This window comes from Strix aluco, chromosome 1 (assembly GCF_031877795.1).
Source record: "Strix aluco isolate bStrAlu1 chromosome 1, bStrAlu1.hap1, whole genome shotgun sequence".
Classification (NCBI taxonomy): Eukaryota; Metazoa; Chordata; class Aves; order Strigiformes; family Strigidae; genus Strix; species Strix aluco.
The window spans coordinates 4,038,982-4,061,764 of NC_133931.1; the positions used below are offsets into that span (position 1 = coordinate 4,038,982).

General features: G+C 48.9%; 1 protein-coding gene across 1 annotated transcript in view; it reads left to right on the forward strand.

The window, feature by feature from the left end:
* The first annotated feature begins 7,937 nt into the window (after positions 1–7,937).
* The window catches only part of SLC45A4 (solute carrier family 45 member 4), a 90,863-nt gene continuing 76,017 nt past the window's right edge, over positions 7,938–22,783 (forward strand). Inside the window, exon 1 of the mRNA XM_074831984.1 lies at positions 7,938–8,076. The gene's annotated coding sequence lies outside the window, so the exon portion shown is untranslated. The remainder of the gene's footprint in view (positions 8,077–22,783) is intronic.

Consider the following 22,783-nt stretch of genomic DNA (forward strand, 5'->3'; position numbering starts at 1 on the left):
TGGACCTTCACTTCTTCCCAATATGTCCTGATCTTCTCCCCAGCTGGCACCCCTTCACCTTTCTCTTTGCTCTAACCCTTTCTTTAGCCACAGCCTAAAAAGAGAGCACATGCCACTCTTCTCCACATTGCCCCTCAAGAGAGCCGTGGCCATTTTTCCAAGTCAACACCACCACGGTGGCAAACGCCGTGGTTTTAATGAGCCCTGTGGGCAACAGCCACTGTGAAAGCAGAAAAGCAGCAGCCAAGCAGTATCACAGGTCTGCACAGATGAACTACTATTTGAGCAATGAAGAAAGAAATCCTATTTTATGTCACACTGCATTTTCCCTGCTCCACTCCCTCTTCGCTGCCTGGAGCATAGACATTGCGTTGGATTTGTCCCCAGGAACAAGAAGCAGGACAGCTCTGAACTAGCTCTGCTGTCTCATACAGCCCAGTGCCTGCAAAAATCCACATTGCTACCAGCCGAACAAGCTGATGTTGAGTGCTGAGCCCATCTCCGAGGCTCTTCTGGGTCACAGATCAGCACAGCTGTGGGGCAGGGGTGCCCCAAGTGCAGAGGGACAGCAGGGGTACAAAACCAGCAGCATCACTTCAGGAAAGCAACACACATCTGGCTGCAGCGGGGAAAAGGGGATGAAAAAATGCACTCACTTCCAGTTAAAGGCTGACTTCAGTGAACAGTGTTTGACTTGATGCCAACCCCAGAACCGGCAGATGTTGAGGAAAATAAGCAACCCAACAACAAAAGCCCAGAGCGAAGCATTCCTGCAGTCACAGGGGGAAGTTTCATGAGGCCTTAACCCACAGGATTTTTTTAAACCTTATTCTTTAACGCAACCAAAAAGAGGGCAGCCAGGAAATAGGAATCTCAGCTGTTGAGGGGACCTTCATCCAGCCAAGTTTTCAAACAGTCCTGAAACCTTTCCCATGAGATAGTTTCTGGGATGACCCAGCCACGAGCAGCCTCTTTCCATCCCAGAGCCTCTGCTGAAGCAAGGCTCCTGCAGTTGCCAAACTTCCCAGCTTCAACAGAGGACAGCAGTACGAGGCATCAAGGAGAATTTACGCAGAATACATCCACCTCTCATGAACAGAGAGCTGCCTCCCAGCATCACGGCTCAAGCTCATCCACCAGGCACAGCAGCACATCCTGGTCGCTGAGTTAAGCAGTAAATTGGGCTCCTGTTTAAGAGGAAAAGAGTTCCTGCAACGCACCATGGTGCCTGGCCGCAGTTTACTACTTAGCATGGAAGCGGTTGCCATGGCACTGCAAAGTAGGAGAATTTCTGGGCTGGCTAGGATTAAGCATCGGCTTTCTGAAGACCAGGCTCCCCTCACCAAGCACCTCTCTGGAATTTCTGCTGGGCCCTGCTCTGCTTTGCATGGGCACATCCGAGAGTCAAGGGGAGCAGCTCGGGAAGGGGTCCAGGAAACACGGCGGTGGGCTAAGCGCAGGACCCCTGCAAGCTTTTCTTGCAGGGAAACAGGTGTGTTGCAGACAGAGACATTACACATCTATAGGTCTCCTGCTTTTCATCTCTTTTGCTCAGCGGTTTGTGGCCAGCTCAGCGTCAAGGCATAAGGATGGCCCCCTCATCTCCGTGTCAAATTTTCCCCACATTTATTGCACAGGAAGCAGAGATTTTGCAGAGTGCCTTGATCACCATGTAACGGACCCACAAACCTTTCTCAAATGACTCTGGCTAAGAGGGACCAGTGACCAGCTGCTGTTTCACAGAGTCACGGGGTTTAAGGCACATGGGGTGTACAGTGCTAAGAAATCTGCCCTCTTGCAAAACCCAGCACTGACCACCTCTATCAAGCCCACAATTTCCCTTTAAGCAATAATTTTGCTGTGTTGATTTAGAGATTTCCAGCAATGGAGAACCTACTCTCCACCAGCTACCCCAAGTGGCTGGTCACAGTGATTCACAGCCTCCACCAGTTAAAAACAGGAGGGGATCTGACTGAGTCTGAACATATCTGGTCTCTGCTCCAAATCAGTGGACGCAGTTTGGTTTTCTCAGTGTGACTGGAGTGTTGTTCACCCCTTGGCACCTCCGGGTCAGCTCCTTCATTTCTGCACTTCACCACTGCTTTGGGCACAGCTGTGTCTGGTCATATCCAGTGGCTAAGAGCCGCCTGCTCTGTTCCTGCTCTGATCTCCCTGACTTCCCTCAAGGCCATAGGTCACACAAGACCTTCTCAGATGCTCTAAAACCAGAATAGCCACCCTAGGGCTGTGAAAGGCCAAACCAGCATCCTGCCTCTGCCAGGAATGTTTCTCTAAAAGAAATCATAATGAAGGTGCAGGACAGACACACAGTCATGTGAATGTTAATATTTGGGTGTATTTTTATTAGAACTCAACATCATGTGCTGTCAGAGTCTCCAGTGACCTCCAGCACACATTTTTTTGTGATCCTGGTAATGCCAGCAGCCTGGGACCTCAGTTCCAGCTGTCCTGCCTTCTTCCTGCCCCATGGGTAGAGGCAGGTAACCTGTCCCCAGAGCACCTCATCCTTCCAGCGAGAGAATGCTTTCAGCCTGGAGACAGACATTTTTGTTGCATTCAGGTCCAGCATGCAGCTTGTTCTCCCCAGGAGCAGCAGATCCCTGGGGACACTCTGGGGATCTGCAGCTCCCCATGCTGGAGGTGCATGGTGGTGGGGGGAGGACTGGGTCTGCCTTGTCCTCGAGTCCAAACCCCTGGCAAGCGGGTCATTAAATCCCTGTGATAACCCCCTCCAAGCTCTGATAAACCCAAACTGCACTAACAGCCTTTTGCATGACCTCAGTGACCTGCCAGATGGAGACCTTACCCCCTGTTTCCACCTCGCACATCTCTGTGGCCATTTCATCTCTGCTCTGGCTACCTCACCAATGCTGTTTTCTGATTTAAGTTGAACCTTCTCCCCAGTGTTCAGTGCTGTCAGAGAAGCCACCTCGCCTTTCAGCCACCAATTTCTTGGATGTCTACAATATGCAGCTCCTGCCAGCTGGGACACCGCAGGATCCATGAGCAATGGAAAAGCCGCAGGGATGATCCACGTAATGCCTGGGCTGCAGCTGGATCTCAAGAGGAGCAAGAGAGGGAAAGCTAGCGTGTGAGATCTGACAGGCTCATAACAAACCCAGCTGGCTGGCACGCACACTGAGCCCAAAACACCCCAGGCCACCCCCTTCCCACCCTCCTGATACCATCACACCCCTCTGTGTTTAATTAAAAAAGGATTAAAGCAGGCTGTAAGGATGTGGGTGATGGCTGAGGTCAGGGGGTGCCTTGCAAACCTACGCCAAACCCCACAGCTGGTGCTGGGACAGTGGGCTGTCTGCTGGTGACACCAGATTCTCCAGGACTAAGGCAGGTTTAATCTGAGGCCCAGACAATTTATCCTGGCTGCTTGTCTCTTCTAGCACTGGTCTGTAAGGAGAGCTGCTGGGCAAGGATGGGATCAGGGGTAGAGGAGCCTGCAGGGAAACGCTTATGCCTCTGGTAAGTGAGCAAGCAATGCTTGTGGCATGGTTCCAAAGCCTCCATGCTGTCCCACTGACCCTTCCCGGGGCTTTGTCTCCTCCCAGAGCTCACACCCTTATCCTGCACGAGCCACATGCAACCACCCCAGCCCTGGCAGTGAGGTTTGGCTCAGGCAAGCAGCTCTGTTGCAACAGTGCAAGCCGTTCCAGCCTGCTCCCCATTTCCCAAAATATGAATGTTTCACCAGGGCAGAGCTCAGAGGCTTTTCCAGTCAGCCAGATGCCAGGCAGGTGGGTCTTTCCCAAATCCATCCCCACAGAAAGCCCTGGGATCGTGTCTGTGGATGAGGCACAGTACCAAGGACTCCCCCCTTACCTGGCTGGAGAAGCCATGGTCAGAGATGGCTGGAAGTCACAGAATCACAGAGTCATCTAGGTCGGAAAAGACCTTGAAGCTCCTCCAGTCCAACCATTAACCTCACACTGACCGTTCTCAACTCCACCCGATCCCTCAGCACTGGGTCAACCTGACTCTTCAACCCCTCCAGGGATGGGGACACCCCCCATCCCTGGGCAGCCCATTCCAACGCCCAAAAACCCCTTCTGGAAAGAAATACTTCCTAAGAGCCAGTCTGACCCTGCCCTGGCGCAGCTTGAGGCCATTCCCTCTTGTCCTATCGCTTGTTACTTGGCTCAAGAGACTCATCCCCCCTCTCTGCACCCTCCTTTCAGGGAGTTGTAGAGGGCCATGAGGTCTCCCCTCAGCCTCCTCTTCTCTGGACTAAACCCCCCCAGTTCCCTCAGTCGCTCCCCATCAGACCTGTGCTCCAGACCCTGCACCAGCTTCGTTGCCCTTCTCTGGACACGCTCGAGTCATTCAATGGCCTTTTTGGAGTGAGGGGCCCAAAACTGAACCCAGTCATCGAGGTGCGGCTTCACCAGTGCCGAGTACAGGGGTGAGATCCTTTCCTTGTCCCTGCTGGCCACGCTATTGCTGATACAAGCCAGGATGCCATTGGCCTTCTTGGCCACCTGGGCACACTGCTGGCTCATGTTCAGTCACATCTGCACAGGGGTTAATCCTGGGATTGAGGCCTCAGTATCAGTGAGTTCACCTTCAAGGGGGACACTTATTCACAAGAAGATGGAGAAAACCCTAGCTGACTCTGAGGCCACTCCTGCCCTGCACAGAGGTCTCTGGGAGCAGAGTGGATGGCATACGTGGGTAACTCCCACAGGGAGACAAGCAGAAGGCAAAGCTCAGCAGGAAGGGTAGGGGCAAATGGAGAGACTGAAAGCTGGAATTTGCTACCACAGAAACAAGGACATGGTCCCAGGTCTGAAACCCACCCCTGAGTGATGGGACACTCTGTGTGGTGGCAAGAGAAGAGATGTCTCAAGCTGGTGGATGGACCGTACTGCACCAATGTTCCCATTGGGAGCCCCTGGCCTCTCAGCTTGTATTGTTGTACACAGAAGTGACCTGCAGGACGCAAGTTGGTCCCTCGTCAGCAGCTTCATGGCCCACCCAAGCCTATAACATGGGGCCGGTCCCTGCAGGGAGGACAGGTGAGTCCATGGCATGTAAGTGCTCCCCATTTTACCCAAATCAGTCTCACATCCCCTAAAGCATTTCAGTTCAGCCCCAAACCCACCTCTTTTGGAGTAGCTTGGCCATAACAAGCCTGAAGAGCTCAAAGAAGTTCCTCGTGGCCTTTTGAGCTCTTTCTGCTATGAATCCATTGCCTTCCCCTCCACAGCCAAAGAGCCCCTGCTCCCCTCAGAGCAGGCTGCTCTGCACAGGAGCTGACCTGTCTTTTAGGTATTTCTAAATGCTCCCAGTCCCAGCGACTTCAGTAGTTGCTGCTGTCCCCTAACCAACCCATTGTCCTGTCACCCAGCCTTGGAAAGTTTTCTGCCTCCTTACCTTGCACTTGCCAGAGACTGGCTGATTCATCCACTCTGCCTCAGACAACCCACGCAGCCACTGATGATTGAGTTACTTAACAATTAAGCAGAGCCTTAAATCTTTGCAGCACTTAACATGTATTGACTAATTAATCCAAGCGCCTATCTGAGGTAGGTTAGTTCAGTCTTGCGTGTAGCTTCCAAACATGCCCATGGCTGCCTCGCAGGTCAAAGGCAGAGGTGGTAGTAGGTCCACCATCCCCACTGCCCACACCTCTCCATGGGACCCATGCAGCACTGCCCCTCTGAGCTGTAGGACCCGCTGCGACTTCAGAGGTCACTGGGCCCAGGGGACCATCTCCCCAGCCCAGGGCTCTTGCAAAGCTTGCCCCTGAATGGGTTTTTATCCTGCATCTTCTCTGACCCTACATGGTTGCTTCATTCCCTGGCTCTCCCCCCACCAGCAGGTCACGTTGCACATCCAACAGCTGAAGCCAACTTGCTCGGACAAGCAACGAGCTGCCTCAAGCTCTGCCAGACCTTGAGCACAGGTGGGAAAAACCTTCCCCTGGGGTCCTGCTGGCAGACAGCCACGAGCCCTGCCAATGCAAAAGAACAAACCTGGCCTTCAGGATGGTGACAGGAGAGCACAGCACATTGCCCTGCTGCATCCTGCTTAAGTGCCGCCCAGAGGGAGCCAGGCTTTCCCCACAGCTTGCCCTATTAAGCCTATTCACACAGGCTGTCCCAGCCGTGTCAAAACCCACGTCCCAGTCTCGGCTGTCAGCAGGGAGCGAGGCCAGGCATGGGAGGCAGGGAACACGCTCCCTGCGTGAATGAACTGCACAGGAGCTTTGTGCAGATGAGCGGGCTGGGGAGGTGCAGGGACGCACCCAAGGTTACGCAGAGTCTGTGGCAGAAGTCAGTACCTAGGCAACTCCTAGCCCTGGGCTTCAGGAGAGGGAAAGGGAGGAGGTTTCCTGTATCTGAAGCTACAGGTAGAGACTCGGAGAGCTGAGCTGGGTTCCCAGCCACACAAGCCTTGGGGCCTGATACTGAGAAAATCACCTAACTTTTCCCTTTTTCCTCCAACGCAGTCACTTTTCACCTAGCCAAGACTAAAGGAAAATGCCACGTCCTTGTGTCATGCAGGTTCCCAACTGTTAGCTAAGGCCAAGGCAGACATTAAAACTCCTGGCCATGCCATGGTCCTCTTGCACTAAAGAGTGCAGGATCCCCCACAGCACAAGGACAGAGTCCCCAGAGGTATGTGACACTGTTTGACTCCCTGACACTAAAAGGCTTCAGCCCATCTGAGTCCTTTGAGCAGCTCATGCCCTTTCCCTGCCTCCCTGGGCTTCAGTGACATCCCCACTCCCCAACAGGCAGGTGATGAGGCTTGAGAAATGCTTGATGCACAGGACCTGGCAGCAGAGAGGCACTTCGTCAACCTGGGGAGTCACGAAGCAGCCAGCCGGAAGAGAGCTCAAACTGAACAACCTTGCTCAGAAAAGCCAGGACCAGCAGAGTCAGAATCTGCTCAAACCTTGTGGAGTCTATAACAGCAAGGTACTGGCTTGAAACAAAATGCATCAGCATGCACGTTAAGGCATCTCTGCTGCTCGTAGTGGTACCCTTCCTGTGCCCTCCATCTCACGCTGCTGAGGACGGCGTTCCTGCCCACCCCGTGGATACACCATTTGCTTGCTTTAACATGTGTCTAACACCAAAGGCAGGAGAGAAACTTCCTCTCCCTGTGAAATTTGCCCCAGAAAATCCTGAGTTGTAAAGCAGAGGAACTTGTAGACCAGCGCTTTACCTCTGGGTCATAAACCATCACATATACTAGGAGGGAATTTTTATTTTTTTTTCCTTGCTTGAATATGTGCTGATCTCATTCATCTTGGGAAAAGCACGGGGTGTTCTCATCCAGGCTATACCTGGCAAGCTGCATACACTGTGACAGAGGGAGCGAACTTCTGAGCAAGCTCTGCAGTGGCTGCTGCTGGGCTTCTTGTGGTTTATTTCTTGAGCGAGAGGCCGGCTTCTTCACCTGGCATTCTTGAGAGAGATGAAGGGTAAGTCAGCAAATCAGCTTCGTGCACTGCAAGCATCCTCTGCTTCAGCCATGGCAGAATTAGCTCAGGTTGGGATTTGCTGGTAGCTGGGCGAGAAACGTCTGCAGGGTTTTCTCCCCTCCACCTCCCCTGGAGGGAGAAAGCAAGCAAATGTTTTTAACGTGCTGCATGGAGGCAGGTTGCAGGAGCTGTGGTACCCGGCATGGCTCAGCAAGTACTGCCGGGGAAATCAACAGGGAACGTTCCTGATGCTATTTTAAACACCGGCAGAAAACTCGAGCTAGCAACACTGAATTTGACGGGGCTGCACAAAGCCAAGAGCAGCGACGGAGGCATGAGCTGCCTGCCCGTGTAGCAGGGATCCCACACACCACAGAGCGAGCTGTTCCCACCGATGTGTGGGCTGCTCAGTCGGTCGGTTGGTTTGTTGATATATTTGCTAACTACGACGTTGCTTTGACATGTCAGCTGGCAAGCCGGCGTCTGGATGCCTCGGTGTCACGCAGGCTCCTCCGTTTCAGCCCTGGGGAGTGCAGCTTAGACTCGCTGGCCGGGGTTAAAAATGAATCGCAGCTAAGCTGTTCCAAGGGATCCACGCTGCTGCCAACGTGAGTGCTCCACGCCTGCCAGTGCAGGTGGAAGTTGCATGTCGGTCTCCAAGGGGGGATGCAGCTCTTTGCCGGGTGACTGCTGAAAAACACCCCTGTTCTGCCGGGTCTCTCTGGAGCCTCTTGCCTTGCTTGCCTGCGAAAGGATGGAAAGGGCATGTTGCAGGATTGCTGCAGCCCGTGGGTGCTGCTAAAGGCAGTAGGCGAGATTAAAGGCGGTATCTGAGAATAAAGATACCGCAGCAACCCCTAGTTTAAGAATAATGAATATTGCAGGTCTGGCTACTGCAGGAAACGTCCCCTTTGTAAATGGTGCTGTTTGGAGCAAGAAGAGCAATTATGCGGATTCTGCTGCAGCTCATTTTGGTCAGTTTAATTTGGGAAGAGCATGTTTGCTGGCAGGTAAAGGAGGCAGCCTGGGAGACTGGTTAGGATGCAGAATTACCAGACCAGGCTGGTGTTTCAAAACGGTATAATAATCTCAAGGCAGGGGAAGACAGTCCGGTATGTTTTACCTTCTGAGATAGTCAGGAGGGCTCCTCTTGTCTTCATAAAATATTAAAAAAAAAATAATTTTCAGAGACAGAGCCTGTTTTGCAAAGCCCAGACACCACGATGATGGGCGTCGCTGAGACCAGCTGTCTTGCCTTCCATCTGAACGCCAGGCCTTCCCAGAAATGCTGTTTGTGCAAGCAAAACGGCTCAGCCACGGGGGCTTTTTTTAACGCCTTGTTTTGCGCGTGGGTGCGAGTGTGTGTCTGTGTTTGTGGGGAGGAGGTGTGAACTGCTCGTACCCCAAGTCTGACTTTGCAGCCGTGGTATTACTGTAGCTGTGATGATGGGTATTACGCAGGGCTGTGCTTTTAAAAGGAGAGCTCTGGCTGGGTTTAACATGACGATCATTCCTGACGCTTTCAGTGCTCACGGTCTCGGGCATCTCATAGCTACAACTGGTGCCTGTTTCTCAAAAGCTGGTGTCAAATGCCCAGTGCTACCAGGGGACATCCTGCACTGATGCAGCAAGGATACGAGGTCTGAATTGACACATAACTCCAGCTGGGGTGACGTACTGAAAATGGCAAGGAGGGCGACTTGGCAGTGTTGATTTGGACAGGATGGAGTTCAGAAAGGAGGGCAAATAGCAGCGAATCTTCCTGGAGAGGAAGCGACCAGGGATCAAAAGGGAGAGGAGGTGTTCGTGTGTGCTGGGACAGTTCCTGGAGTGTGGAGGGGGCGAGGGTATGTAAGGCAGGGACTGCTCTCTACACTAACTCATCACCGACTGTGCTCGCCAGCGAGTGCACAAAGCCACAAATGAGGGATTTTGTGTGCTTGCAAGAAAAGGGACCTTTGCTCCTTCCCCACTTCCCTATTAAACTTCGCATTGCAAACTCTGCTTCAGCTCTCCTTCCAGAGGGAAAAGAGCAGCTGCTGTGAAGGCTCATTTTTTAAAAGCAGTAGCACAAGGAACCTAAAGCACAACCTTCCTCCTGCATAACTTTAGGTCCCAGCGGCTGCTTCAGGACTGATCGTAACCAAACTCTTCAGCAGCGTAAGGGCACTACCTCTGCAGAAGCAGCAGTCTGCCATGGATTGCTATTTAATTTTCTTTCACTACAGTTTTTGCACTAAATTTATGGTCTGTATTATTTTGTTTAATGCTGTTGAGGACAAAGGGCCCTCTGTACTGAGCGACCCTATTAAAACATGCCTATTAAGCCTCACCCTATGAAACCACAGGGGCTGACTGCTGCAGGCTTTGGTGGCAGTTGTGCTGATGTTTCTAGTCTTGAAGATTACAGGAACTGAGCGTAGAACAACATCGCTGTTGTCAGAAAGGCTGGAGGTCTGGTGGTAGGAGAGCAAGAACGGTGCATGAGGGAAGGCTTACAGCTCTCTGGCTTGCAGAAGACCTTCCAGCTGTCCTTCACCTTCAGCCTTCACCCAAGGTGGAAAAGGAGCTGGAGGGCTGTCCCGTCACGGCTTGTTGGTAGTTCGTCAAGCAGGGGTTGGAAGGAGGCTCCAGCTAACAGCTGGGCATTCCTGTCATTTATTTCCTCCAGCACCTCATGCTGATTCATAACCTGGATCTCCAGGAATCTCTTCATCCACCTCTGAAGGATGGTCACTGCTTTGCTTGGCAGTGATCGGAAACCTTATAATCTGCTATTGAAGTGGGGGTAGCATTTTAGCCCTCCCACCTTCCCACCACGAAGGGACCAAGCACCACTAGCAAAGTGATCCCAGCTGAGCTGCTCTCCTGGACTGACATCCACAGGGTGCCTCTCTCTGCCATGAAGTCGTGTGTCAGCACAAGCTGCTCTGAGAAGATGGATCCAGACCCAAAACTAGGCAAGGGCAAAGACCTCCAACACCCCAGAGCAAGGGGGATTAGATCAGACACAAAGCAAACACCTTGCCAGTGGCTGCACACATGCACTGAAGTAACCACAGAGCCCACAGCTCCAAGACAAAAACATTAACCTGAACAGCAGCCAGATAATTTTTTATGACAATGCACCATTCTGGAGCAATTTTTCCAGCACATTCCATGCAAACAGGTTTTCCTTGAACACCGCAGAGCAGCATTTACCATCTCATGGCAGCTCTTTTTTTTCCCTAATTGTAAGGGGTGGGAGGGCTCTTCATGTATCACTTAGTGTCTCTATGCAGGTGAGCAGAGAGTCTGAGCATCCTCACAGACACAAAATCCAGCATTAAACTATTTCATATGACCAGTTCTGCTGAAGTCAGACAAGATCCCACCTCTCCACAGAAATCTGAGGCCTTCAACCTATCACATAGATACCAGACTAATAACATGTCCCTTCCTCTTCTTATCACCGCAACGGCCTTCCCAGGAAGGGTGTGTTGACTCTTCCCAGTTTGCGTGCAATAGATTGCACTGCAGAAGTGACGTTGATCCTTCAACACTGGCAGTACCTATTGGTGTCTGTGATATTTTGCTAAATTAGCTAAATTACTGGTGGTAAAAAGGGGATGTGGAAGGAAAATATATAGCATCTGTAAAGTCAGGGGAGACATCCCACTGCTGGCCCAACGCACCCTGTGTCCACTCTGACCTGGAGTTTGAGCTACTTTGAAAACAGGGAGTTTTTAAGGCATTATTTGTCCCAATTTATCAACTTTCATTGCACAACAGCACCTCGGGGCAGCCAGGATGTATCACCAGATGCATTAATTGTGCTTCTTGGTTAGTGGTGAGTGATGGACATGTGCTATTTGTTCCGAAGAGAATGAAATGGCTGGAGTCTCTCCCTTCCCACATGGGAGAGCTGGAGGGATGTTTCAAGGGAGCAGCTCTGCTCCTTGGCAGACACTCCTCTTTGATCCGAGCTTGCAAACTCATCAGGTCCCTCATTTCTGTATGCAGGAGGGAAGAGGAAGCAAAAGCAGCGCTGCCTCTCCTGCTAGTCTGACCCTTGGTACCCTCTACATTGGCCTGATTTGAAGAGCAGCAGAAAAATTGTATTTATTGCAGACAGTCTAACAAAAATTTCTCATGTTTTCTTATTCAGCAGAAAACTGATATTCTAATTCTTCCTTGATCAAATTGGATCACTCTGAAAAGTTCATTCATTTTAACCCACCAAAAAAAGGACTGGGGGGAATAAAACTTGAGGGAAAAGAAAAACCAAACAAAAAAATTGAGTAGAAATTGAGTATTTTCCTTATTTGCATTGTGACGCACTAAATAACGCTCAGAAGTGGCAAATGCCAAGGGAAAACTGTTTCATCACACAGTGTTACAAAAGAAAGAAGCAGCAAATCCTACAGTCATGCAAAGGTGGATTGAGCCCTGTCCCTGTGCAATGCTGGAGTCAGACTGAGTAACCTGCTAGGTCTCCTGTACACGTCCTTTCAGACCTATTTTGGGGTATTTGACATGATCCTCAGCATTGTTAGACACGGCAGCAGCTTCTGGCTGGAATCACAACTGTGTCATTAGCTGGGGACTCCTGTATTTGACTAATGTGTTCATGAACATTGAGCAAATACCTGTTAGGAAAGGGAGAGGATGAGACGGGTTTTTCTCAGTTTGTGGTCCGTGGGCCACCCATCACTGCCACAGGACACACTGTGCTTTGGCAGGGAGGAGAGGGAGTTTCAGATAACAACTCTCACACACACAAGCCAACAGAGAAAACAATGATAAACACACAGATTAAAATGCAGCTTAACTTTGCTTTAGCGACCTATGAAAACCACAGCAGCGGTATTGCACAAGGCGGGATTTGCACACTTAAGTCCAAAGATTAAGTGGCCACAGGAGTGAAAAAACTTTGACAACTGCTAATATATTATGCAGTCCTTGTCTGAACATTCTGAGCATCTGAATTTCCCCCTTAGTGAGCTGCATTAGGCTGCAGAGCAGCCGGCTATCGGGAAGCTTTGGCAGTAACGGCGGAGAGGCTGGATGCTCTTGGCATCCATTTTGACAAGTCTATTGTGCAGATGAGTTCGCAGAGCCACGCAGGGTACCGAGGAGAACAGTGGCCTCTTCTGCAACCGGGCAAGAGCTGTGGCTCTCCACACGTTGTACGGTATCCGCTTCAGCCTCCGGCACAAAGCCCTGTAAGCAACGGAGCCGGGACCACGTTGCCTCTTTGTATGAAGTCTGGGCAGACACATCCAGGTCACTCGCTCCAGACAGCATTCACGACCTGTGTTTTTACCATCTTCCAGTCGCCCAGAGGGGAGCTTGGAGCCTTGGCAGCAGCCCTGCCACTGTCTCCAGGGTCCCTGGGCTGCGCTGCCTGCTGGAGCATGGCCGGAGCGTGTGGCAGCTCAGGCACTTGGGAAGAGGCCACCACATCCTGCTTGGATGTGATGTGCCTCACACCACGTTGCCTTTTGGGTTCATTTAGACACACAGCTCATTCTGCACTGGCTGAAGGGAGATCCAAGTACAGGATTTAGCTGTGGCTCATCCTCCCTTTTCTTCTCCTCATTGATCCTCTAGGAGAAATAAATGAAAAGGAGAATGAAGGTCACCCATGGCCAAGACAAGTCCACCCTAATCTCCCTCTGGAGCCTTGGTGGAGTCCAGCATTCAAGCTCTGGGATGTACTGAAAATGAATAAGTGAGCAGGAAAGGCCAGATTCTGGTAGCTGTGAAAAGGAGAGGCACACTTTACCCACACCATTGAGAGAAAGGTGAGGGTTTCCCTCTGCTCCCAGGCTTTGGACACTAAGGTGCATGGGCTGGCAGACTGGAATACAAAACACTGTGCCACTCTTCTTGTCGGGCTAACAGGGAGAGACCGCACTGCAGAAAACACAATGGCTTCAGGATGATGCTCGAGGGTTCACAGTCGCGGGGGCAACTCAGTTCTGTGCATACTCCTTCTGTGCTTGCTCCTGTGGTATTATTATGCCTTGTATGCATTTGAGAGAGAAATAATATCTGTCTGACAGTCCATTCTTCTAGCAGATCTTCCCTTTTGTTTCTGAGGCCATCTCAAAAAAGACTGTTCTCTGCCATCCTGGAGAGAGAACCAAAAGTGCAGGATCAGCAAAAAAGATGAACTTGCTGCAAGTAAACTTGACACCCCCTGCAACACCCAAGAGACCGGAAACTTCATTTGCTTTGTTTCTACACAACTGATCAATTGAAACTAATCAATGAAAGACTGTGGGTTAGCATGTTCCTGCCTCCACCCCACGGGCTGGTGATGCCACCTGATCAGCAGATCAGAGTTAGCACACATGCTAACACACACGCAGGCACACCTTCCTCCACTGACATCCCTCCCACAAGCTTGTTTTGGCTCTCAGTAAGGAAAAGCCAGTTCAAAGAAATCATCCCGGATGATGTGACATCTCACGGATGTCTAATTATTACCTAAAGCTCAGCCTGGATAAAATAGAGTTTTTGATATCCCTTTCCTTCCAAGCCTTCTCCCTAGATCTTCTGAAAACACAGTGGGCAATACCATGCGTTATCTGCTATGCAGACACAGCTCCTGAATGCTACCTCATACCTCTCTTTCAAGGTCCATGAATTTAGGCTGCAGTTAAACCCTGTGGATTTTTTCAAGCCCAGCTTCTCCAGCCCTGCAGGTAAATCTCTTGCACGCCTCTTCCTTCCTTTGTCACTAAAGTACATTCCATGGGCCCTGATCAGGCTTCACTCTTACCCATTCAGGATGCCACCATGGAGATTTTTCTCCTAACCTCTCCTTTGTCTTGCTTCCCAGTCTGCATCCCTCCACTGGCTTCTCCCTTCCCGTAACAACAAACTCAGATCTTCACTCTCAAAGCCCTGTGACTTCTCTGGCCATGGCCATTCCCACCAACAACCAACCCACAAAGGCAACCAACCTCCTCACACTTTCTACCACATGTCTTTGGAAGGGCTCCTCAGAAACATCCAAAAATCAACCCCATGACAGCCCCCCCAGTCTGTGGTAGAAACCCATCTTTGCCCCCAGTAACTGCACAATGGTCAGGTTGCCACACAACATACTGGCAAACATCACTTTCCTTCCTCACGTTCCCCTGTTTGCCTGAGCCCACACATTTTTCTATGTCTTAATCTTGGAAGGTTTTGTTGTGCAGCATGCTTAGCCCAGCTGCAGCTTCTTGTCCTATGGCAACAAAACCCAGGAATAATAATAGCAAGGTGATGATTCATTAAAACCAATAACCTCAATAATTAGGCTTACTTAACATTTCCAATTGTATAAACAACTGAAAAAAAAAAGATCTTAAGCTTTTCCAATATTTTTTACTTTTCCAGCTTCTCACACAGAAACTGTCAGTACCGGGCACTTGTCTCAGTCATATTTCCTCTCTACACAACAGTAAATTCATAGAGTGAGGTAAAACCTTTATTGCCCATATTCTGTTAGTGCTAAACACTCTCCAGCACCTCTTTGCTTCCGAGCAAGGAGGAGCCCAGCTGCAGCCCTGCCTTGGTGCTGACACTGTTCCAGCTGACGTTGCTATAGGAAAAAAAAAAAACAAAGGCAGAACTGTCCAAGTTTCAAGTTCCTGAAAAATCTGTTTAAATCAGCAGGGATAGAGTCTGGATGCAAATTTCTCTCCAGATCTGATGGTCAGTGGGTGAATCTCTGCCATCCACCACTGCATTCAGCTGCTGCTGGCTGAAGTTGTACCCTGGGTACAGACTCTTCTCTGCTACCCCCCCCCCCCCCCGCTACCTGCCCCTCTCTAAATAACCCTTCCTGCCCACTGCCTCTTCTCAGAGACAGAGAATGAGGTGCAGACCAAGACAAGAGCTGCCCATGGGATTACAAGAGGGTGTCTGTGGGATAAAGAGCCATCAGAAGTAGGAGAGCACTTGGGATAAGGCACCTGAGGGACAGATGGGCAGGTAGCCTGGGGGCAATGGGGCAAACTGACTGGGACAAGGTGTCTGGTGAGATAAGGAGCAGTCCTGATGGCTGAGGAGACAAGGAGCCAGGGAGGAAGATATAAGAAGACTGAGCTGAAAAGGGGATCGCAGGGACCAAACTGGGCATCAGATCCCTAGGCAGAGCCTCACGCTCCACTCCTCCTTTCTCTGTCCTCCCTGTATTTCAGGAGCACCAAGACCTTGTGTTCAATTAATTGCAAAAGATCTCAGTACCCTGCAGCTCCCAGGCAGACTGGCAGCAGGAGTGGCTGCTGAACCAGTGCTGCCCTGGAAATGGCTACTTAGACCCCAGCAGGGCAACTGCCCTGATGCCAGCTTTGGGGAAGCCATAGTGTAGACAAGACTTCAAGAACTCGACCTCCAGGCTGTCAAACCTGTCCTATAGCCCTCACACACACACACACACACACAAAAAAAAAAACCCAACCAGTGAATACAATAATATGGTGTTAAAAATGGAAAGTGCTTATGGAGAGAGATCAGCTTGCTTTGTTACACAGTTGTATGTTCTGGGGTTCCTTTTGATGTAAATGTGTGAAATTACACATTTATTGCAAGATTCAAATGTAGCCATGGCAACGTGATTATCAAACAGTTGCATATGGAAGTGTAAATCCATACAAGTTTCTGGCTGGCAAGATTAAACTGCCCAGCGACAGGCCTCAATGTACGCCAAGCCCAGGCTCTCCATGTCCAAAAAGAATCAGTTCTGGCTTTTGTGCCCAGGAAAATTTCATTTCTTTGCATCCAGATTGTCTCCATTCAGCTGGGCTGACCACCAAGCAGATGCAGAAGGGCAGCTAAAGAAGCCATCATGCAAAAGATGCATCAAGCATCTCCCTGCACGCTGCTACATGGGGCAATGCTGCCTTCAACAGAATCACAGAATCATCAAGGTTGGAAAAGACCTTGAAGATCACCTAGTCCAATCATTAACCTAACATGGACAGTTCTCAACGGGACTGGTTTAAACAAACTCCTTTGCTCAGCCTTGCAGGGGACAAGAAGAGTTCAGCCAGGAGCTGTGTCTCCAAAGAGCAGGTTTAAGTTACACCTCAAGCAATCATCAGGCTGTATTCATAGATTTACGTGCAAGAAAACAGGCTGGGCAGCCAATGGCACCGTGCTCGGACCAGCCAGGGCATTCCCCCTCCCACGGTGTGCTCATGTGACACCTATCTGGTGACATCCAAAGAGGGGACAAGCAAAGCTGGCATGTGTGCTGGCTGCAAATAAGAAAAGGCTGTGCCCTTACGGCCTCAAAACCGTGACCTTGATGGCCATTGCTTGGAAACAGGGCCTGTCAATTAGTTTTCCACAGCCAGAAGTTACAGGCTGAGCCATAGTACAGCAGCCAAGAAAAGTCTTCTGCCTTCTCCCCTAGACACGAGGCAGGCTCCAAAACCTCACACAGTGGTGTTTGCACGTAGACTGTGCTCAGCTCAGAGTCCTGTTGTGTCCAGAGTGATGAGTATATCATCAGGTGGACTGTGAAACAACCACAAGACTGTTATTAAAAGAAAAAAAAAAAAAGGAACACGCACCCCAGCACGGAAACAGCCCAGTGGGGAGGAACTAAAAGTTTTAAATAGACACTCAAAGTTTGGCAGAATCTGGCTGTAAATGAAAACAGAGTAGTGGAAGTGCACAAATTTGTCCTTGTTTTGCTTTTTTCCAGAGACTTGAGATGGCTCTTTCACTGAGAAACATAAAAGTAGGGCAGAGTCCTCCAGCAGGCACCCGGGAGGTATCCACAGCCCTGAAGTTTGGGGCAGGAGCCCTGGCATCCCTCTGTAATCAGCAGAAAAGCAGGTTCTCTCCACAACAATGTGGTGATCAGCTTAGTCGGACACCTAAAACACCTGATGGCAATGCCCCCAAGCTGTCATATAGGAATTCACAGGATGGCTTCCTCAGTAGGATGTTCCTATACTTAATTAACCTCTGATCTCCAGCAGGAACATCTCTTGTTTCTGTCTCCAGCAAACAGCTCTTGTAGCGCTTTGACTAATAGATTAGACAATCTGCTCAAATCTGACACCTTCTTCTGCCCTACGTATTTCTGGGGACCCATCAAACCCCTTTTAACCTTCCCTCCTGCAAGGCAAACACACCAGAGATCCACCACGCTCTTGTTTCCAAACCTTCCAAGTATGTAAAGTCCCAGATCAACTGTCCTCAGTTTCTTTCTCTGCATTGTGAGGTTTTATAGCAGAATGTCTTTAATTTCTCTCACAGACTATTTTAAATAGTACTGTTTTACAGGAAATTTTTGTCTTGAAAAAAATACAGGTTTTTGTCACTAAAGCCCTTTCTCAGTAAACACAAGGCTTTTGATTTTAAAAGTGACAAATATTGGTTCTTAATTTAAAAAAAGATCAGTTTCCCCAAGCTGTTTTAGAAAATGAATAAAAAACTATTGCTGTGCTAATTGCTATTACCCAAAGAATCTTCACATCAGCTCCTGCCTGTGGCCATGCAGATAACAGGTCGTTCTGCATACAGACTTGCCCTTCCAGGCTGCAGCAGTTTAAGTATCTGATTTTTGATTAGCCATGAATTATTGCTAAAATAAAGGCCCTGCCATTAACGTTGCCTGATGCAATGCCCTGACTCCTGCGACACGGGAGTGCCGGCGTGCTGCCAAGCCATCCAAGCCACGCTGCCGCGGCAGAAAATGGACCAAACCCCTTGGAGAGGGGAGATGAAGATGTTGCCTGCACCTCCTCGTTCCCCTCGCTGCAGGGCCCTTTGTAGTCCTCTGATCTCCGTAACCAGAGAATACTAATGGCAGCACTGGAGTCTGAAGTGGCTTAAAGATTTTATTTTATTGCTGGATTAGGGCTGGGCGGGTATGAAATCTGCCGGTGCTCCGCTCAGAGCAAGTCAAGAGCTTTCTGCTGCTCGCTGACATGAGTATGCTGAGCGTACTGGCCTGCCCTGCTACAGCCCAGCTAACTGCTTTTATGAATGGAGTTAAAAACAACAGATGCTGTGAAGCTGTTGCTAAGAAGCTTTTTTTTTTTCCAGTGTCCTGACTGCTCTGGCCAATATAAGCCACAGCGCTCCCAAGCACTGCACAGCCCTGAAATCAAGGAAGTGGGCAGGAAAAGAAAAGCACAGGTTCTCTATCTGTTCTCTGCCTGCGTTTAGTTGAGCAATTATACAATTCCAGATATGTGATTATTCCTGGCAAGGTTTATTCATCTCATGGGAGACTTTTGGAATAACACAGTGCTTTTGTAGGGAGTGTCAACCACCAGGCAAACATGCTGTCCAGATCTGATTTTTTTTTTTTTTTAAATATGTAAGTAATTGTTTCTTTACAGTTTGGTCTTTGCCTTCTAATGACTCATATTTCTACCTTGTCAGCTTTCAACACAGGCCCTGCCCTCCCTCCCAGTACTACAGTCCTCCCAGATCTCACCCACTGTGCCAGGTCACCCAGGGTGAAATCGTGAAAGATGAGAATCCATTTTGTTGGCACCCTGTCCAGATGTTCTGCTTACGGGGGCTGCTTTTAGGGGGGTGCAGAAACCGTGGGCACGGCAGTCAGAAGGCATAAAAACGAGGCACAAGCTTGCCTCTAATACATTCCAATAGAGGTTTGTCTGTGGTTTATTATTTGGACAAATCCAGATGCATTTTCACAGACGCAGCGACAGACTCTGATCCCCAGCACTGCTTCTGTGCCAAGTGTCTCATTGCTGTTCCAGCCTCCTGCAGTGCAAAAGTTCTCTTCAAAATAAAGAGGAAGAAAGCTTAAACATTCATAAAACTAATTCTTTAGCTTTAATCTCAGTGAAATATGAAAGTATCTTTTTAAGAGGGGTTTTTTTTGTGTAACTTTTCCCCTTTCACTCCTCTCTGAAAAATGTATTCAACTTGAGGCAGGGAGCAATTATAGAAAACTTCAGGCTGAATGGTTAAAGCATGGCCAAATTGTAAAGTAATTGGAAACACAGAAAGGAAAATGTTTGGCAACATGGGATAAAAGGTGCTATGTAAGTGGAGTATTCATTTTTACTGCAAGCTCTCCTCTCTCTGATATGTTAATTGTGTTTTGCCTGATCCCTTGACAGTTCATTAATTTTTTTCCAATTGCAGGCTGTTGAGTGCAGATAAATTTCAGGCTATTATGGGAACACCCTAGAAGTTTGTATAGAAAGGAAACTCTCTGTTTCCTGTATCATCCTTCTGGGGATCTTGAAAGAGTTCACAAAAGCCACTTAACCAAACTTTCTTTGCTGGATAACGGAAGGAAAGGAAACTGTGAACAAGCAAACAACACTCAATTCCATGAGACAAGAGATACTCATAGGTCATTAGAGAGAAAGTAAAGTCAATGAATGCAGCGCACACACACACACACACACAGAGAAACTATCTTGTACTCTGACAGTAACAGGAATTTCTGCACGTATGCACTATTTCTGATCTGTGAAAAGGTAAATCATGCAAAGTGTCAGTGAGACGGGTGGTGGAATATCTGTCCCTGCAATGCATGAAATCTTTTCGCAGTTTTTTGCAGATTAAATAATATATCATGGGCTGAGTTGGAAATGGTCATGAACAGCTTCACTTTCTTCCTGTCATTAACAGCACGGTTGCCAGAGGTCTGCTACAACCAGCTCTGTATATTTTGTCACGTACAGATCGAAAACAAAGGTCTGAACAGCTGTAAGTTTTCTGGGGGTTGCTTCAAGCACAGAATTCAGACAGAGCTCAGAGGACTGGGACAAAACACAGCCTCAGGTGCACAAGTGCAGCCTCTGCCTCTGAGCCCTGGAAATATGGGGACTCCAATTTATAGGGTTGTCCCTGTTTCTGAATTTTATGCCAGTTTTCTAAGGATGTGAGGTTGGTCCAACAGTATGCCCCCTTTCCTGACAATTTTTAAACCTCTTGGCTTCAGCTGCATTTCAGAGGGAGCTCAAAATCACAGAGTGGGTGAAAAGCTGCAAGTTTGTTAAAGTAAGTGCTTAGAGAAGGAGATTTGCAAGTGCCTCATCTGGAATACAGATTTTGTGGTATTTGATTTGAGTAAATCCACTTGGTGGATCTTGTATCCGCTTAAACCACAGGAAAACTTCTGGTTGAAGTTTGCAGCCAACAGCAAAGCACAGACCTGTAGGAAGAAATAGTTTGGGGGAATTCTTCATTAGCAGTAAGCAGGGCAGAGTGGAGGGGAGGGAGTGAAAGAGAAGCAGTACAGCAGCATCTCTCATTTCTGGGAAGTGAAGTTCAAAAGAAGCCAGAAGGGATGACAGAAAGCTGACATCCCCTACAAAACACTCTTGTCCCTCTCAGAAGTGAAAGAGTTTCTACAGCATGTTGATTGAAGTTCAATATGAAAGGACAAGGCCATCTGACAGGTGATTTCCAGGACTATCTATTAGGAGAAAACAAAATAGATTTCAGCTCCATTCAGTGCCCCACAGTCCCCAAACACTGTTCTGAACTTCTCCAGCCACACTCCAACCACAGCCTCTCCAGACCACACTGAGAGGTCGTGGAGAACAGTGTTGCTCATCAGGTGTCGAAAAATAAACCTCTAAAGGCAACGTCATGGGTTTGTTGGGCATCTCAGGAGGAAGGTGGAAGACAGAGTGAACTATGGAGCCAGCACCAGCAGGTCTCCAGTTCGGGTCTGACAGATGATAAGAAAAACGGGAGGTGGATGATGTACACTCTGTACCTGTTGTATCATCGAAGAGAGGATTTCTGTCTCCAAGGGCACTGACTGGCAATTTTTGAAAGGCATTTAAGAAAATATCAATAGTGAAAACATTTTTTCTGGCAGATTCTGCAACATATGCTTCTGGTCTGACCAAAACCACTAACAGGGAAAAAAAAAGAGCAAGGAAAATACATGAAACTTTTGCCAGCTGGAAAAAAATTATTTTGTTCATATTTGCAGCAATGCATTCAGGCCAGTTCTTGTTTAACTGGGACTGGGGAGGGCCTTTTCTTGGCAGAAATACAACTGATTACTCGACAGGAAAAATCCAAACTCCTCAAAAACATTTCTCCTGGCCTCTTAAAGTTCTCCGCAGCAACAGTGCTTCCCTAGGGAGCTTGTTAAACTTCCCAAATAACCTCATTGCTAGGAACTTTCTCTCTTCTCAATTTTATTAACTTCTTTGTCTAAAGCTGTAACCTCTCTAGTCTGCTCTCAAGGTTGTAAATATTCTCCATTCAAATAGTCACCTTCGGAGCTTCTGTCGTCTTTCTGTGCTCTGGCCCAGGTGGGTGCTAAGAAGTCCTTATGGACAGTATCTGTCTGCACCCAGCGTAAATGCATCGCCAGTCCAGAAAAATGGGCTGAGACCCATTCAAGGAGAAAGGATCTTTATTTCAGTTCTGATATGTTCAGCAAATATTCCCTGCTGCATTTCATTCACTAACAATAGGAGAAAAAAAAACAGCAATACAAAACTTTTGGTCCTGCCAAAGCAGCCCTGGGTCTTTGAGGTACTTACGTCAGGAGCTTAGTTGCCAGGATCCCTTTATAATAAGGGAAGAAGCTGCTGAACTGATAGGATTGTCCAAGTAAGTAGAGCAGCAGGAAAGCATGTCCCTACTACCTTCCAGGTTTCTTTGCTGTTGGCACAGTGTTCACACACAGCTCTACAAAAGAGCAGTGCCACCTCCAGGTCCCCTTCCGGCACGTTCTGTCGTAGCCCTGGGAAGATCTGGGAAGTGTCTGAGGAAGATGATGAAATTGCTTGAGAAGGAACTGGGAAGTGCAGCTGTTTTTATAGGGGTCAGAAGTGAGAACTGGAGGGTGACTTACCCTTCAGTACTGCATCCAGCTCTGGAGCCCTCAGCACAGGAAAGACATGGAGCTGTTGGAGCCAGTCCAGAGGATGCCACAAAAATGATCTGATGGCTGGAACACCTCTCCTGTGAGGACAGCCTGAGAGAGTTGGGGTTGTTCAGCCTGGAGAAGAGAAGGCTCCGGGGAGACCTTAGAGTGGCCTCCCAGGACTTAAAGGGGGCTTATAAGATGGGGAGAGACTTTTTAGTAGGGCCTGTTGCAATAGGACAAGGGGTAATGGTTTTAAATTAAAAGAGGGTAGATTCAGAACAGATATAAGGAAGAAATTTTTTACAGTGAGTGTGGTAAAACACTGGACCAGGTTGCCCAGAGAGGTGGTAGATGCCCCATCCCTGAGGTATTCACAGTCAGGTTTCCAGCGCTCTAAGCAACCTGATGTAATTGAAAATGTCCCTGCTCATTGCGTTTGCGGACTAGATGACCTTTAAAGGTCTCTTCCAACCCAAATTGTTCTATGATTCTAT